The 18787-nt window shown below is 41.2% G+C and overlaps 1 protein-coding gene across 1 annotated transcript in view; it reads left to right on the forward strand.

Annotated features, from left to right (window-relative positions):
* Positions 1 to 2085: 2085 nt before the first annotated feature.
* The window catches only part of LOC136864356 (octopamine receptor beta-2R), a 1721356-nt gene continuing 1704654 nt past the window's right edge, over positions 2086 to 18787 (forward strand). Inside the window, exon 1 of the mRNA XM_068231021.1 lies at positions 2086 to 3132. The gene's annotated coding sequence lies outside the window, so the exon portion shown is untranslated. The remainder of the gene's footprint in view (positions 3133 to 18787) is intronic.

Consider the following 18787-nt stretch of genomic DNA (forward strand, 5'->3'; position numbering starts at 1 on the left):
ATTGATTCACCAATGAGAAAATGTTGGTATTTATTTGATTATCCAATGAGAATTGGGTGTGTGTCAGGGCCATAGCCCAGAGTTTTCTGCAACTTTCCCATCGGCTATAAAAGCTGGCACATTTTCGGACCAGGTTGACTTAGTGATCGCTCCAGTCTAAAGGGGCCTTGTCCATCTTCGAAAGGTCCACCAGCTCAAGGTAATGGCAGATCCTAATTAAAATCTGATAGTATTTCAAAGCTCTCTAGAGGGGAATGTTTCAAATCTTTAGTGATGTAACTTTATTTTCTAAAATGTAAATTTCAAACTCTAACTGTAATTTCAAACTAGTCGAAAAGAACTTTTCCAAAATCAAGGAATAAGGAGTGAGGTACCCTTTCGTATTCCTTCTCAACTTGATTTTGAGGTGACTATGATTTTCTAACATTTTCTATCTTGTAATTTCTGCAAATTAAATATTTATTTCGATCTAGTCACCTCCGCAATATAGGCTTAGCCTCTGTAACGCCGGACCACAAGCAAAAATAGGGTTTTCATGCACCTAATGTAAATTTCAAGGTGTGTAAGTGTCCGCCTTCTCACCATTTTGATTTTTAGGCCAGTAACTTTACACTTGTGTTGTTACCATAGGCCTAGTAGAATGGGTACTCGCTACCCCTGTTAAACTCTATTTCATTCTTTTCACGGTAAAGATATCTGACTGTTGAGCATCTAAGACAGTGAATACTGTTTGATTTTGTAAAACGTAGCAAGTGCCATTGATAGGCCTGGACATTTTTGAAAATAGTTTCCTAAGTGTAAATTGATAGAGCAAGACCGCTCTTCCTGTTGATGTAAAAACCGGACGAGTTGGCCGTGTGCCTAGAGGCACGCGACTATGAGCTTGCATCCGGGAGATCGTGGGTTCGAGCCCCACTGTCGGCAGCCCTGAAGATGCTTTTCCGTGGTTTCCCATTTTCACACCAGGCAAATGCTGGGGCTGTACCTTCATTACAGCCACGGCCGCTTCCGTCCAACTCCTAGGCCTTTCCTATCCCATCGTCGCCATAAGACCTATCTGTGTCGGAGCGACGTAAAGCCCCTAGCAAAAACAAAACAAAAATCAATTTCAATTGTTCCTCCTTAGTTGTTCTTTCCTTTTCTTGCAGTATTCTTTCATTGTTTCACTGTGTTTCTTTTTCCTGTCTTCAATCCACTTTGTGCCTGTTTTCTTTTCCTTCCTCCCTTGGAATCCTTCCATTTGTTAGACTTTCTTCCTAAAAATCTTTCTTTCCAATAATTCTTCTTCTCGTATGTTGTTCCTTTCCAGGTCTTTCTTGACTTCTTGAATCCAGGTGGTAGTTGATTTCTTTTCCCAAAGGTACTTGAAGATTCGTTTAGTTAGTCTATTGTCATCCATTCTGTAAATGTGTCCAAGAAATAGCAATCTCCTTTTTCTTATTGTTTCTGATATGTTTTCTACGTTCTGGTAAATTTCATTGTTACTTCTTAATTTCCAAAACTCTGCAATTCTTAGAGGACCTAATATTTTCCTTATAATTCTTCTTTCTAATATTTCTAATTTATCAAGCTTGTAGTTCAGTGCTAGACATTCACTGGCATTATTATTATTATTATTATTATTATTATTATTATTATTATTATTATTATTATTATTATTATTATTATTATTATTATTATTATTTAATTTCGTAGACTCTAAAAGACACTATATCCTGCAGGAATTTTTTCGCGTAACGGGAGCCAACGGCACTTAAAGAACCTCAATTGTCACTAGCCTCAGCCAGAATCAAACCTGCTATCTTGAGAACAGAAGGACAACGACTAATCGATTTTTTTTTTCTGAGGTCACCAAGTAAGTAGCAATAACAAGGATTGTGATTGTCGTGCACTTAACACACCGGAGTTGATTGGTTCCTCTCCTTCACTTCGATTTTTTGCTAAGGTATGTGCAGCGAGGTACTCGCGCCGCGGTGTGAGGAACGCGTTCGATTGGTCCGGGGACTGAGTGCGTTTGGCTGGCAGGCTGGCTGGGCAGGCCCCGGCGCGGCGTTGTTAGTAGTAGCTCGGCTTGCGTCCTGACAGGCAGCAAGTGGCGGGCCTTGCCGAGCCCAGCACAGTAGAGAGGAGTATTGCAGCGCGGCATTTAACAAAAAAAGAAAAACAACCTCCATTAAGTGACTTGACATACAAAAATAGAAAAATGATCAACTGATGCGAGTAACATTGCAGTGAAAATATTTCTTTAACGAGAATTAATACTATTAAATTATGATTAAACTGTAAAATAACAATTCTGTTAGTTGATAGAGAAGAAAATTTTCAAGGACATACTGATTGACTGTTGCACTGAGTAACTGTTTCCAGTGTCCAAAACTGACTGTGGGAAAAAAAAAGAAAGTTTCTTTGAAGTCTAAGACAATCATCTGTTCATGTTAGCGCATTTTACTTGCTTTATGTGTGTTTATGAACAAACAATCACCATTCATTTGATATCAATAATAAGTTCATAGTAAGAAAACACGTAGCAAAGACAGGTATAATTTTAGTCTATTTATACCTTCTGTAACTAACATAGTGTGAATTATCAAGATATTAACTGTGAACTACTTACCGTGTGTTTCTGTGAAGTGTTAGCCGGCAGTAGGCCTAATCAGCGTGCTTTTCAAAACAAATCACTAATATCCATGTTTTACGTAGGTATTGTGTGTGCCATTCAGTAGTTCAAAATCGGCGTGTGTCTACACAGATGTGAAATATTTTACTCCATAGAACAATTTCCCGCGTCGCGATTTATAAGTGTGGTGACATTCTTGAAATCATTTCTTTACTTCCGTAGAAACCAACGTTAATGTAAAATTGCTGTTGATTTGAAAACGTGAAAAGTATCTAATCGTTAATAACATTAATAAATAAATAGTTGTTCAGTGTTACATTGCAAAATTTAAATTAAACAGGTGTTATATTAATAGCATAGTGTTTTTAAGAAGTGAAGCTCACTGGTCGTTGAGATAAACAGTGGTCAGTTCGGAACATGTGAATGCATTGCTTTCGAGAGAAGAGTGCAGTAGTTTTGCCCATCCAGTGTGACCACAGTAGCAGAGGATGAGCGCTGGCGGTCTCTAATAAAAGGTAAGTCACAGCGAATTATTACTCCTCTTTCTTCACACGGATGTGATGTCAGCACCCCCCCCCCCCCTCACATTCCCGTTCGGTCAAGGCCATTTACTGCGAACCATACCAATCAAATTTTAATGTCAGAGGAATGTTTATGGTACAAACACTACTCTGATATCAGTTCATTGTTCTATTGTTCGGGAGAATTACAGGATAGTTCCTGTTATAAACTTTGCAGAATTTATAAGCTTTCTCGAATTATTTTTACAGTTCTGGAAGTACAAAGTTGTCATGTGATGTTTTATGTTTGCCTCCTCTCACGTATGATACATCATGCTCGCGAATGTGAGAGGAATACACATGTTCTGAGAGTTATAATCCCTCGCTTTTTTTTTAAGTTAAGTTGCGAGTTAGTATTACGAACAAGGGAACTAAGTACCAAGCGGCTGAAGTCTATTTTCCCGCTCAAGCATGAGGCCATGAAACCATAACAATGCGTTCTGTTTTAAAATAGCTTGTAGGGTAAGTTATTCTGTGTGCAGAAAATGTAAATATTTCAAATGTTTTGTTCTTATTCATTCGATATTATACAAAAAAACTTACTGCTACAGTTAAAAGAAGTACTTATTATTCGACAGATAACGTCATAATAATAACTCATAATCTTAGTCTATTAATTTAACGTCCCGTCAACTTCAATAGATTTTAAAACCGGCCGCTTTGTCGCAATTTTGTCAAACAGAAGGTATTCAACATGCCGCAACCATTGATACGGAGATGTCACGTTTAAACTCCATTAAATGGCATCGATCTCAACCAGGATCGAACCCACCATCCTCATAACTGAAGGCCAACCACTAACCGACTGTACAACCGATCTGGGCTGAGATTACGTTGACTTTGGAAGTTGAATTACCGTGACAAAATAATGTACCATATAGGACTTATTTATTTATTTATTTATTTATTTATTTATTTATTTATTTATTTATTTATTTATTTATTTATTTATTTATTTATAATGTATTTTTATTTTTCCACTAAGGCCTTAAAATTTTCTGTTCAATGACTGAATGGTCAGCGTCACGGGTTCAATTTAGAGAGCCTAGGTACGATTCCCAGGACGGGATTTTAACCGCATCTAGTTAATTTCCCTGACTCGGAGACTGGGTGTTTATGTTTTGTCTCAGTACATTCGGTAAGAACGGTAGCGTTAGACCAAGGTACGAATATGACAAACAGATTAGAGCAGATGTAGGATGTAGTAGTTGTGTAGGAATGAAAAGGTTGGTACAGGATAGGGTGTTAAGGTGTGCTGCACACAACCATTCTATGGAATGATGACTCAAACAGCAGCAACATTCCTCCACTCAGAATTGAGGTGAGTAAAGTACCCAGCAGTCAAACAGGGCCAATGTACGACACAGTACACACTCTCAAATTCATTAGGGTGTCATAAAAAACGGGCATAATAGGGGGAAGAAGAAGGAGATTCACGAGTTTGAGCTCTCCGGCTTGTATATACTTCGTTTACCTCGGTGGCATCGGTTAGCTCTTGCTCTCAATTTCATCCCGGCTAGGTTCGGTGCCATTCGAATTGCTTCAAAATTGAATGAAGTGAACTGATTTAAATTGAACTGAGTTTAATTGGACGGAATTTATTGATTACAATTTACCACTGTTGTGAAATTGGGAAATTAAGGAAAGCCCTCTTCATAGCTGCAGATGGTGGAATAGCATAATTTAGAGGAAAAATTTTAAAGGAGGCTCCTAAATTTTACAGTATGTGAAAGGTACAATTTGATTTTCTTTGTTTGTTCTTTCACGTCTCAGGAACTCAGTTTTTCAGCGGCAAATGGACAGGAAAGTTGAAGGAAGTGGCCATGGTCTTCATTAAGTACAACCCCATCGTTTGTCTGACATGAAAATGGGAAAATACAGAAAACTATCTTCAAAGCTGTCTATGGTGGGATTCAAACCCACCATCTTCCGAATGTTAGTCATAGTTTTACGGCTGCGCCACGCAGCCGAGTCACTCAGTAAATCACAATTTGAAGACATACGTACATACATACACACAGACTTTTTTTTTATCTAATCATCAAGAATCAACACCACTTACCCGTGCAAAATCACGGAAGAAGAGAGTGTATCGTAAAAGAAACACGTCCGCTTTCTAGCATTCCCCTCTCTTAAAGTTATAGCAATAACAACCTTAAACTAGCATTACCTTCGATATTTTGATGTATTTTACCGGAGACTGGGATAATTTATATGTTGCTTACAGATTATTATGCCATGACACAGAACTACCGCGTTCAAGATTCCCGAAATACCGACCGACTGTTACATGATTCAACCCTCCAAAATTCAGTACAGGTGATAACTGCCTACGACTAACTGCGCTACACAGCAGAACATTCGTACTTCATAGACTCAGTGAAAAATAGCAGCATAAAATCGAATTGCACTCTGCATGACGTTCATCATATTGTTTGCTGCAGGTCGCTCACACGCGGTCAACTCGAAAGACCTGCACCAGGCCTTTCCGGAGGCCACACGCCATTATTATTGTATTGTTTTCTTATCGCTAACTATTCACTCCGTAATGAACACTGAAATGTAATCAAATTAATAATAAGAAGAAGAAGAATAACCCAAAACCAAACCCCACGGCACTTAACGCCCTTGAAAGGGCTCTGCCTGCCCAGCGACCGCTGCTCAACTCGAAGGCCTGCAGATTGCGAGGGGCCGTGTGGTCAGCACGACGCAACCTCTCGGCCGTTATTCTGCGCTTTCGAGACCGGGGCCGCCATCTCACCGTCAGATAGCTCCTCAATTCTAATCACGTAGGCTGAGTGGACCGCGAACCAGCCCTCAGGTCGAGATTAAAATCACTGACCTTGCCAGGAATCGAATCCAGGACCTCCGGGCGCGAGGCAGGCATGCTACCCCTACACCACGGGGCCGGCATAATAATAATAATAATAATAATAATAATAATAATGTTATTTGCTTTACGTACCACTAACTACATTTTCGGTCTTCAGAGACACCGAGATGACGGAATTTAGTCCCACAGGAGTTCTTTTACGTGCCAGTAAATCTACCGACACGAGGCTGACGTATTTGAGCACCTTCAAATACCACCAGACTGAGCCAAGATCGAACCTGCCAAGTTGGGGTCAGAAGGCTAGCGCCTCAACTGTCTGAGCCACTCAGCCTGGTAATAATAATAATAATAATAATAATAATAATAATAATAATAATAATAATAATAATAATAATGTAAATAACATTGCTTTTGCGCCCTGTAACTGCTTTTACGGTTTTCGGAGGCGCCGAGATGCCAAAATGTAATCTCGTCGCAGGAGTTATTTTGCGTGCCAGTAATCTACCGCCAGAAAGCTGACGTATTTGAGTACCTTCAAATACCACTGGACTGAGCCGAGATTGAACTCGCCAACTTCACCTATTCAGCCTGGCAATGTACTTATAAACTGTCTGCATCATTCACGCAGAGGAAGGTGTTCTAATTGCACTTCCACTTAAAATAACCAATACTGCAGTCATTACCACCGTCTGTTAGGTAAACCGGGCTGAGTGGCTCAGGAGGCAGAGCGCTGGCTTTCTGAGCCAAAGTTGGCGGATTTCATCCCGGATCAATGCGATGGTAATATCTGAAGGTGCTCGAATACGCTATCCTTGTATCAGTAGATTGACCGACACGTAGAAGTAGTCCTGTGATCAGAGTGATTTGGCTACGTGGTTTGGTTCGCATTGCTCTCAGCTTGCACTCGGAAGATAGTGGATTCGAACTCCACTAAAGGTGGTTTTCCGTGGTTTCTAATTCTCACACCAGACAAATGCTGGGGCTGTTCTTCAGCTCACAATGCTATGGAGTCGATTCCCGAATGGATCAAGGATTTTGACGGTGTCTGGTTAATTCCTCCACTTGAAGGAGTGGTTGTTTGTGTCCGTTCTAAATGCATTCCTCTTCACTTACACATACCACAGAGGAAACACTAAATAGTAGAATACCAAAAAAAACCACGGCACTTAAAAAGCCTTGGCCTGCCCAGCGACCGCTGCTCAGCCCGAAGGCCTGCAGATTACGAGGGGTCGTGTGGTCTGCACGACGCATCCTCTCGGACTTTATTCTGGGCTTTCGAGACCGGGGCCGCCATCTCACCGTCAGATAGCTCCTCAGTTCTAATCACGTAGGCTGAGTGGACCTCGAACGAGCCCTCAGGTCGAGAAAAAATCCCTGACCTGGTAGGAATCGAACCCGGGGCCTCCGGGTGAGAGGCAGGCACGCTACCCTTATACCACGGGGCCGGCAAATAGTAGAATACACCCTTCCATATTAACGGCTGGGCTTCAGGGGAGGATCTAGTCGTATCTATCACACATCATGACCACAAGTGTGAAGCAATTCAAACTCACGACTCAATTTTGTGCGGAAAAAAACGGTGTCAGAAGAAGATACCATGAAATTATACACGTTTTCAATACATAAATTCCCTGTAAATATGTAGAGAATTCCTCATATACACTTGTAATACCCACCTTGAATTCTACGTCACTTGCATGGCTCGGCTTGTGACTGATAAGTATTGTAGTACGTTCCCTCCTCGCGGTCACTGAACAGAAACCTGTGATTACACAGCCAAGCACCGACCTTCCATTCCACCGAAATACAAGGTAATTAGACGATTGCAGCAACGTAATTGGTTGACGTGGTTTGTCCTAGAGACTTAAGTCATGGCGCCCGTACCAACCATTTCAGTCTGAGTTCTTTTCTTACAGTAACATTCCTCACACTATTTCTCAGTTCCGCGGCAGAATAAATTATAGGTAAAAATAAAGCAAATTCATCTCGATACAGGCTATGAAGGCCCTGGGAGGACTGAAGGTACAGGCTGCCTTTGCCCCCAGGAATTAACCTGGTACTCATTTTTGGTGTAGGCTGAGTGAACTCAGGACCATATGCACCTCCGAAAGTGGAAAACCCGTTTCTTAAATGTTAACACTTCCTGGCGAGGAATCGAATACACGTCTTTCCGGGCGAACCGAGCACGGCCAGGCATCCCCCCTGTAATTTATAAGTACACCTTAAAAACAAATTAGCAGTCTATTCGTTATCAGCAACTTATCAAACTTACTAATAATTTCCAAAATTTAAGTGACCGTTAGTAGAAAAGTAGCTTGAAGGTAAACTGTAATTTAAAAAAATCATCTCTGCTTAATGTAACGCTATTGGCTTTAGGCGACACTGGGAGGTAAAGGTCTTAGGCCGGGGAAAGTATTCATTTTTCATTAATATCATTTTTGCCCTTATGGACAGTGTTTGAACTCGAAGATCTCAAGATAACACAATTTTCACTTCTTTCCCTTCTTCCTATTCTCCTTCTTCTTTATCTGTTTACCCTCTAGGGTCGGTTATTTCCTCGGACTCAGTGAGGGATCCCACCTCTACCGCCTCAAGTGCAGTGTCCTGGAGCTTCAGACTCTGCATCGGGGATACAACTTGGGAGGATGACCAGTACCTCGCCCAGGCGGCTTCACCTGCTGTGCTGAACAGGGGCCTTGCGGGAGGATGGGAAGATTGGAATGGATAGACAATGAAGGAAGTGGCCATTGCCTTAAGTTAGGCACCATCCCCACATTTGCCTGGAGAAGAAGTGGGAAACCACGGAAACCCCTTCCAGGGTTGCTGAGGTGGGAATCTAACCCACCTCTACTCAGTTGACCTCCCGAGGCTGGGTGGACCCCGTTCAAGCCCTCGCACCACTTTTCAAATTTCGTGGCAGAGCTGGGAATCGTACCCGGGTCTCCGGGTGTGGCAGCTAATGACACTAACCACTACACCACGGAGGTGGACTCTTCCTATTCTCTTCCCAAAATCTGTTCATCCTTTGGCTGTGCTCCAGTTTCCTTTGTTCTGTCACACAATGTTCCTGTTTTCTTCATATCATTTGCTATAAATTTTGTATTCCTAATTTTGTGTTTGAATTCTTTTGTGTCTCCCATCATTTGCCTGTTGATCCCCACCTACCTTAAGTCTTCGGGGAAGTATTATTATTATTATTATTATTATTATTATTATTATTATTATTATTATTATTATTATGCTTCGCTCTTCCTTCGTGGGTTTTTGTCAGTGTTTTGGGGTTGGCACCGTATGTGGATTTGGCCGAATTTTATGGTAAGATGCCCTTCCCGACACAACCGTGTGTGTATTCAGTATTGAGTGATTCTGTGGTGGTTGGTATTGCTATATTTGTGTGTAAATGAAGATATATACATTACAACAAACACTAACATTCAGTCCCCAAGCCGACGGAGTTATCTAGACACAGCTGAAATTCCCGGGGCCCTCTAAACAGTAGGGCGCTCCACTGACATTACCCTTTTTCTACCAACTTCATACCATAAAAACAAAGTTAGTTCCGAGATTTTTACAATTATGTGTATTAATAAATGAGTATTTTCAATATTTACATTCATTCGATATTTTTCATGCGGCTGCTTGGCTGAATGGTTTACGTAGTGACCTTCGGTTCAAAGGGCCCCGGTTTCGATTCCAGGCTTGGCTAGGTAATTGTGATCGTCTTAATACACATCTTCATTTACGCTCAACTCATCACACCGCTAAACACCACTGATCCACCACAGAAACACGCAATTGTGTATACATTCCTCCGCATACAGATGGTGTCAGATAGGGCATCTGGTCGTAAAACTAGGCTTAAATTACATTAGTGTCAACCCTAGATAAATAGACCGGGCGAGTTGGCCGTGTGGTTAGGGGCGCTCAGATGTGAGCTTGCACCAGGAGTTAGTGAGTTCGAACCCCGCTGCCGGCAGCCCTGAAGATTGTTTTCCATGGACCTTAATTAAGGCCACATTTTCTGACCTACTGTGGTTGAATGTTGAAAGAGAAAGACGGTGTCTGTCACACTGACTGAGTGATACTCTGTACTGAAATGCTCCATAGCCTGTAGATCATAACATTATACAAAGTGTGGGCGAAAAATCCCATCGCTCGCAATTTTCACCCAAGATTCAAATGAGCGTGATGTCGTTTAAGACAAGGTCTGCTGTCAACATGCCTCAAAAGGTACCCCACGACATCCTAAAACACAGTTGTGTCAGGAAACCCACTTTTCGGTGACCTGTTGTTATGAAACCTCAAGAAAGGTCAAAAGCTGAATGTCGAATACTCACTCGAACACTCGAATGTCTTCACTCACGAAATAGCACGAAAATAAGAACGGAGGCTGAGACTCCCATCTGATACATGATGGTTTCAGAATTACACTGCAATGATATCTGCTAGTTGAATGTGGATGAAAATTGAGAGTTAGAGTATTGACTTCTATCCTAATTTTAGCCCAATGTTGTATCACGATCCACGGTTCAACATTGTTTAAAGGAATACCTTGCTGACCTCAGGGGTAGGTTACGTTTCATTCTTGATGTTGAAAGATAATCAGAAGCAAATGACCACTCTTTAAACCGGATGACCTCTGATCATATGACCGACTGCCTAGCGTAGTCATTCAAAGCGCTCCCTTTCTCTGATGTAGGTTAAAGGATTGAATTCTGGCACGGTCAACAGACTTTTAAGAATAATTGAATATGAAAGACTCCTGCCAGGTGATTCGCTGACACGATGATGATGATGATGATGATGATGATGATGATGATTATTATTATTATTATTATTATTATTATTATTATTATTATTATTATTATTATTATTATTATTATTATTATTATTATTAATCCGTTTACTGTCCAGGGTTGGTTTTTCCCTCAGACTCGGCAAGAGATCCTATCTCCACCGCCTCAAGGGCAGTGTCCTGGAACGTGAGACATTTGGTCGGGACTACAACTGGGGAGAAAGGACCAGTACCTCGCCCAGGCGGCCTCACCTGCTATGCTGAACAATAGCCTTGTAGGGGATGGGAAGACTGGAACGGAGAGGCAAGGAAGAGGGAAGGAGGCGTCCATGGGCTTAAGTTAGGCACGATCCCGGCATTTGTCTGCAGAAGTGGAAACCATGGAAAACCATTTCTTGTGTGGCGTGGCTGAGGTGGGAATCGAATCCCCTCTACTTATTTGAGCTCCGGAGTCTGAGTGGACCCCGTTCCAGTCCTCATACCACTTTTCAAATTTCGTGACAGAGCCGGGAATCGAACCCAGGCCTCCGGGGAAGGCAGCTAATCACACGAACCACTACACCACAGAGACGGAGATTATTATTATTATTATTATTATTATTATTATTATTATTATTATTATTATTATTATTATTATTATTATTTACGGCTCTATGAATAAATGGTTGGCGTGCTGGCCTTTGGTCACGGGGGTCCCAGGTTCGATTCCCGGCAGGGTTGGGAATTTTAACCATAATTGGTTAATTCCCCTGGCACAGTGACTGGGTGTATGTTTCGTCTTCATCATCATTTCATCCTCATCACGACGAGCAAATCGTCTACGGGCGTCAAATCAAGACCTGCACCTGGCGAGCAGAGGTCCTCGGGCACCTCCCGGCACTAAAAGCCATACATCATTATTATTATTATTATTATTATTATTATTATTATTATTATTATTATTATTATTATTATTATTATTATTATTATCGAATCAATTCGAAGGGAAACGGCAAACGTTAGGGGGAGGGGGGGAATGGAAACTCCCGCGTTTTACAATGCACAAAGCGATCAATTTGAAGAGACACATAGGGTACTGTACATAGATAGTACGGCTCCTTGGCAGAATGGTTAGCCTACTGGTCTTCGGTCAGTTGGTTCTGGGTTCGATTCTCGGCGGGGCCTTTATTTGTAACCGCGTCTGGTTAATGCCTCTAGCTTGGGGGCTGGGTATTTTTGTTCGTCTTAATACACGTCTTCGTCTACATACAACACGTTACACTAAAACCACCGCAGGAACACGCGATAGTGAATACTTTCGTACATTTAGGGTTGACGTCATGAAAGGCATCCGGCCGTATAACTGGGCTTAATCTGGACATAGTATCGACTCCAAGTAATTGATAAAAAATTAGGAAGAAGACATGCATGCGAAGTTGAAAATCCGACATAGTAATATTCTTATCCTATAAAAAGCTTTACTCTGAAGTACCTAGGTTAACATTATTATGTACTGCCTTGTCGTATGCCCAGCCATCATTTGTTCCTAAGACATTGGTACTTAACCAACTAGATCATCAATACTTCTCGATTATCGAATGATTCTCAGTTCTAATTTGGTCAAGTTTTTTGTAATATCTGAGATAGAATGCAATTTTAGCAATGGCGTGAGTTTCAAAAGACGTTATATCTGCGTAATATCGTATTATTTCTCGCTAAGCATAGGAAGTCCCACGTTACACAGCTTTCTTAATAGTTTTATATTATATCCAATTGATTGCAGGGATTTCATTAATTAATTACTTTTAATTAGTGATGACAAAAAGATGACAAGTAACAATTTGAAATGAAAAAATGCATCATTTTAGATTTAAAATTTAAATTATACATTTTCCCTCGGAATAACTTAGATCCATGCCTTTGCTGGCGAGATTTAGTGTTTATAGTGCACTGTGTCTTCTGGTATGGGTTAGAATAAATACGTTACTTTCAGTGACCTGTCTCAGTCTCATTCTTGGCTTTGACAACATGAAAGTAACCGGGGTATGAGCGATGCTAGTAATACCATTCCTTACGCAGCCAGTTCCTGTTATGAATGGTGTGAAAATATCGTTCATAGGGCGCATGCATTTCAGTGGACTTGGCAGTCTGATACGTTATTGCAACTTTTGACCTGGTGAATAAAGCAACGGGAAACTACTTCACTCCTCATTTTCCTAGTATGTCTCTTCAGTGAAACCTAGGCTATCTATGACAGTTGTTGGTGGAGCTGTGGAGGATCAAACCAGCCTTCGGGCTGAATAGCCAACATACACATACAACTTAGATGCACTGGCAAACACCAGCCAGATTGCCTGTGGAGGTGTGACTAAAGTAGTACACAAACTAAATAGTGAATTATTGTCCGTACCTCACGCAACTGGCGTGGATATTAAATTTATCATTACCGATATAGTCCACTGTAAACATAATTTCTCACCACAAATCGTATGTAGTATCACAGACCTCAGGACAATGACTCGTTCCTACGAGCCAGGCTTCCGTTATCAGAACGTAAGTGAAAAGAAATGTACATGAAGGTAACAAAGGAGAGGGAGAGAGTAATATCTCAGCTGAGATAAGGTAATTGAAAACAAAACAAGAGGGTCTTGTTAAGAAGCAATCCTTTAGACGTTGAAACAATAGAGTGGCCTGCTTATGACAGTCTTAGTGGCATTATACATTCATTATTTCAGTCACAGAACAGTATAAGAGCCTCCGTCGCTCAGGTGGCAGCGGGTTCCCTGGTTTAAATCCCGGTCATTCCATGTGAGATTTATGCTGGACAAAGCGGAGGCGGGACAGGTTTCTCTCCGAGTACCCCGATTTTCCCTGTCAGTCGTTAATCATTGCCCCAGAGGAGTGCAACAGGCTGCAGCAGCCGGCACAATTCCCATCCTCGCCGCTAAATGGGGGCTTCATTCATCCCATTCCTGACCTGGTCGAATGACTGAAAACTGGCTGTGAGTTTTCACAGACAAATATACTTCGGGGACAAAATCATGACACATTCCTACCAGGTATCTTTCTGGAGTGGGGGAGAAGGGGAATGATAGTACTAAAGAGGGATGTCCTACGAGAGAGAAAGCTTCTTTCCTCACCTTTTTCCCAGTTAAATGAGTTCGGGACTAGTGTGGATTAAGCCTAGGTCTACGACCTAATGGCCTTCCTGACACCAATCCTATGTAGAAATATGTATTCATTATTGTGTTTTTCTGTAGTGGTTAGTAGTACGATGTGTTGTGGACAGATGAAGGCATCTGTTGACACTCAGCCTCCAAGCGACAGAAATTAACCGGACATCCTCTACCCGGCCGGGAATAGAACCTGACGCCCTCCGAACCAAAGGCCACTACGTTGACTATTCAGTCAAGAAGGTTGGCCATGAGGGATAAAGGATGGTTTCTAATAAACCGATTCTATTAGTTCGCCATTAAAATCATCGAAATGTCTGATACACTAAGACGTTTCAAAACTGTTGTCTTTACCGGGCGAGTTGGCCGTGCGGTCAAGGGCACGCGGCTATGAGCTTGCATCCGGGAGATAGTGGGTTCGAATCCCACTGTCGGCAGCCCTGAAGATGGTTTTCCGTGGTTTCCCATTTTCACACCAGGCTAATGCTGGGGCTGTACCTTAATTAAGGCACAGTCGCTTCCTTCCTACTCCTAGGCCTTTCCTATCCCATCGTCGCCATAAGACCTATCTGTGTCGGTGCGACGCAAAGCAACTAGCAAAAAAAAACCTGTTGTCTAACAAAGTGACACAAACTTATTCCAGTCATATTGTATTAATAGTATAGGCGATTACTTATAACAACGTCATATTGATTCAGTCTAGTCCATTATTTTTATTTTACTTTTCGCTATTTTTCGTACGTCGCTCTAACGCATCCTAGGTTTTCGGCGATGTGCGTATGAGGAAGGGCTGGAATTGGGAAGGTAGCAGCCGTGGCCTTAATTAAGTTACAGCTCCAGTATTTATCTGACATTAAATTGGGCTGCTGACTGAGGGATTAGACCAACATCTCCCGAATGCAAACTCTCAGCTATGTGACACGAACCGCGTGACAAACTCACTCGGTAACAGATTATTTTGTCATTTAAACGTAATGAATTGTCGTATGGCTTTTAGTGCCAGGATATCCCAGGACGGGTTCGGCTCGCCAGGTGCAGGTCTTTCAATTTGATGCCCGTATACGACCTGCGCGTCATGATGAGGATGAAATGATGAAGACAACACATACACCCAGCCCCCGTGCCATTGGAATTAACCAATTAAGGTTAAAATCCCCGACCCGGCCGGGAATCGAACCCGGGACCCTCTGAACCGAAGGCCAGTACGCTGACCGTTCAGCCAACGAGTGGGACATTTAAACGTAATAAAAATGTGGCACATTCTGCTTATCACAAGGCTGGTGAGCTTGAGAAAAGTATCAGTGCATAACTGGCGAACTAGCTGAAGATCACGTAGAATCTACATTTTTTAACCTAGGTGTTGTTGTGAGCTAGGTGTAGAGACGCATCATAGATTTGTAGGTACAGGAAGACATGCTTATAATTTGTAAGGGCGGATCAAGTAGAAACGGAAGAGAGGCCACAGAAATATATCAAACAGTTTAATTCAAAAGTAATCCCCAAAGTTGCACAAACACTTGTTCACTGATTCACCAAGCGGCGAAAATCCTGCTCGTAGAACTCCTTTGCTATGATTGAGACCAGTTACGAACATTGGCCATGACCTCATTGTTCGAGTAGAAGCGCTGAACCTTCAATACATTTTTGAACGGATCGAAGATTATGGAAGTCACATGGTGATAGATCATGGCTATACTGGACATGTTCAAGCCCCTGTGAATGCAATAAATATCTCAATGCCGAGTCGTTTCGAAGGAGTCCTTGGACTCTCAAACGGAGATGCGACACACTGACTCGCTGAAATCATAGATGAGGGTGCAATCCTTGCTACCACTTAGTCAAACTAGTGAAAATGAAAACCTACAACCTGTTTTCCAGTAATTGGCCGGGTCAGGAATGTAATGAATGAAGCAGATATAGGCCGTTAGTACGATGGGGTCGCCACTCCCATAGTGCTTTATTAATGAATGATAGATGCTATGAAATGATAGTGGAGAATGTTACTGGAATGAAAGATGACAGGGAAAACCGGAGTGCCCGGAGAAAAACCTGTCCCGCCTCCGCTTTGTCCAGCACAAATCTCACATGGAGTGACCGGGATTTGAACCATGGTATCCAGCGGTGAGAATCCGACGCGCTGCCGTCTGAGCCACGGAGGCTCTAGTCAAACTAGTATTACGTTTATTATAATGGTCTTCGCATCACCGACGAGTGAGTAGCATGATGGCAAAAATAAATGTAAAACATTAAAATTGGACCTACGAGTCAAAGAATAATAAATTGTAGAGGGAAATTTAAGGGAGGTTTAATGTGAATCAGTTCCCGTCATTAATATTTCCCAAATATTTGATTATTTATCTTTATCTTAATTTGTCATGATGACATTAATAATAATAATAATAATAATAATAATAATAATAATAATAATAATAATAATAATAATAATAATAATAATAATAATAATTCCTGGGCTTCTCCAGTTATCTGAGGTCAAATCTAATGTGAATTAAGCCTAGCTTTAAGTTCGGATGCCCTTCCTGATCACTATCCTATGTGGTGGGATGTACTCACTATTGCGTGTTTCTGTGGTCGTTGGGAGTGTGATACTGTATTTGTGTATAGGCCTAAATGGAGATGTCTATTGAGGCGATAACAAAATCCAACATACGGCTGGGAATTGAACTCGAGACTTGCTGAACCGAAGGCCACTCTGCTGACTACTCATCTAAGGAACAGGACAATAACAATTAATAATAATAATAATAATGCTATTGGCTTTACGTCCCGCTAACTACTCTTTTACGGTTTACGGAGACGCCGAGGTGCCAGAATTTTGTCACGCAGGAGTTCTTTTACGTGCTAGTAAATTTACCGCCACGAGGCTAACGTATTTGAGCACCTTCACTTACCACACAACTGACCCAGGATCGAACCTGCCAAGTTGGGGTCAGAACGCCAACGCCTCAACCGTCTGAGCCACTCAGCCCGGCAATGCATAGAGATTTACTCCCCTTAGGGCCGGTATTACATTGAGGGTTTAAACTGAAGATTGAGTTAAACTGTAACTTGAGTTTAAACTGATGTTGAGTCTTATAATAGCCGGCCTAAGTTAAACTGAAGTGAAGAAGGAAATATACGATCTTGGCAGCAGTGACTTGCGAGAAAAGATGACTGTCGATGATGTTTTGTGTTGACTTGCAAGAAAAGATGACTATCGATAATGTTTTGTTTACTTCTTGCAGGTAAAATGGCGGATAAAAGCAATAAGCGTTGTCGTAATTTTACTTGTAAGGAAATATAATTGCATGTGCAATTAGTACAGAAATACTTATATAATCCGTGAAACAGTGGCCTTATGAATTCCTTCGAAATGTCCCATTTTAATAAACATACTATGGGAGGCATAAAACCGCAATGCTATTAGTAGCTGACTGAGGGGTTCTACAGCATGATTTCTGAAATAGAAGGAAAATACTTTATTTTCTAAAATTTACACTTTTGACATTCAAACAGTTCAAAAAGTCATTTTTACATTCTTACCTTTTCCTTGCATATTTTATTCTAGCAATTTGCTGAAATAGGGTTATGACAGTCTGTTTTGTAAGCCTAAACTTATTTAAAAACTATTTTTCATTCCATATCTGAAAGTGACGTCCCCTTGCTCGGAAAACTCGTGCTGCCCGTGGTTGTTCAATAATTTGAATCACTTCTTCGTTATCGCTTAGTATTTCTTCAAACACCTCACAAATATCTTCGAGATTCATTCGTTCTGCCATGTTGTAAGGTTATGTATTCTTAAACTTCAGTTTAAACGCTAGATGAGTGGCAGTAAAATTAGTCTCTAGTTAAACTTAAGATTAAGTTTTATAATACACGACTAACAGATAAACCGAAGTTTAAACTAAACCAACAGTTTAAACCTCTATTATAATACCGGCCCTTAGTAACTTTGACATCTTGCGCGTCATCATTTTTTGCTTCAAATTTCCAATTTTCTAATAATTTTAAAATAACTTGATCAGTGTTTAACAACGATGAAATGTGCATCCCTCTCCAAATAGTAGTTTCCAGTATGTAACTGGTATTAAATGCGATACTGTAATAACAAGAGCTCCACAGCTACTGTAAGATCCAGGATTAAGAATATTACGAGAGAAATGTTAGAAGAGTTGTGACATGACATTGCAAGATGACAGGTGCATAGAAGCACCGCGCTCACAGAATGAAAGGCACGCGATCGAGATGGGTCGTGCAAGACCTCAACATGAGGACTGCGCCCTGGTTTCCAGAAGCCTAAATGACATGTAAATTGAGTGCTAATTCATATAATAATAATAATAATAATAATAATAATAATAATAATAATAATCACAGCCCGATGACCTAAATGTAAGTCCCCTTTAAACGACAAGCATCATCATTAATAATAATAATAATAATAATAATAATAATAATAATAATAATAATATCAACCCCTTAATCCCGTTTTCCTGATACGGGGTCGGGGATGATGTGAGATGACATTATATGGATTACTTTTACGGCCGGATGACCTTCCTGACCCCAGCCTCAGTTGAGGAGCTATTGAAGGTGGAATGAATGATGCTGAATGAAATTCCATAAGGGGGTAAAAGAAATCGGCTGTGGCCTATGCATCCGGCATTTGCCTGGAAATGAAAATGGGAAACCAAAGAAAATAATTCAGTGAACAGCCAACGGTGGTGTTCGAACCCATTCGCTTCTCGAACGCAGAGCTTGACTTCGTAGCCGTAGCGCGTTAATGCGCGCAGCTCTCCGCTTAGTAATAATAAGAATACTATAATTTATTAT

Source organism: Anabrus simplex, chromosome 1 (assembly GCF_040414725.1).
Source record: "Anabrus simplex isolate iqAnaSimp1 chromosome 1, ASM4041472v1, whole genome shotgun sequence".
Lineage (NCBI taxonomy): Eukaryota > Metazoa > Arthropoda > Insecta > Orthoptera > Tettigoniidae > Anabrus > Anabrus simplex.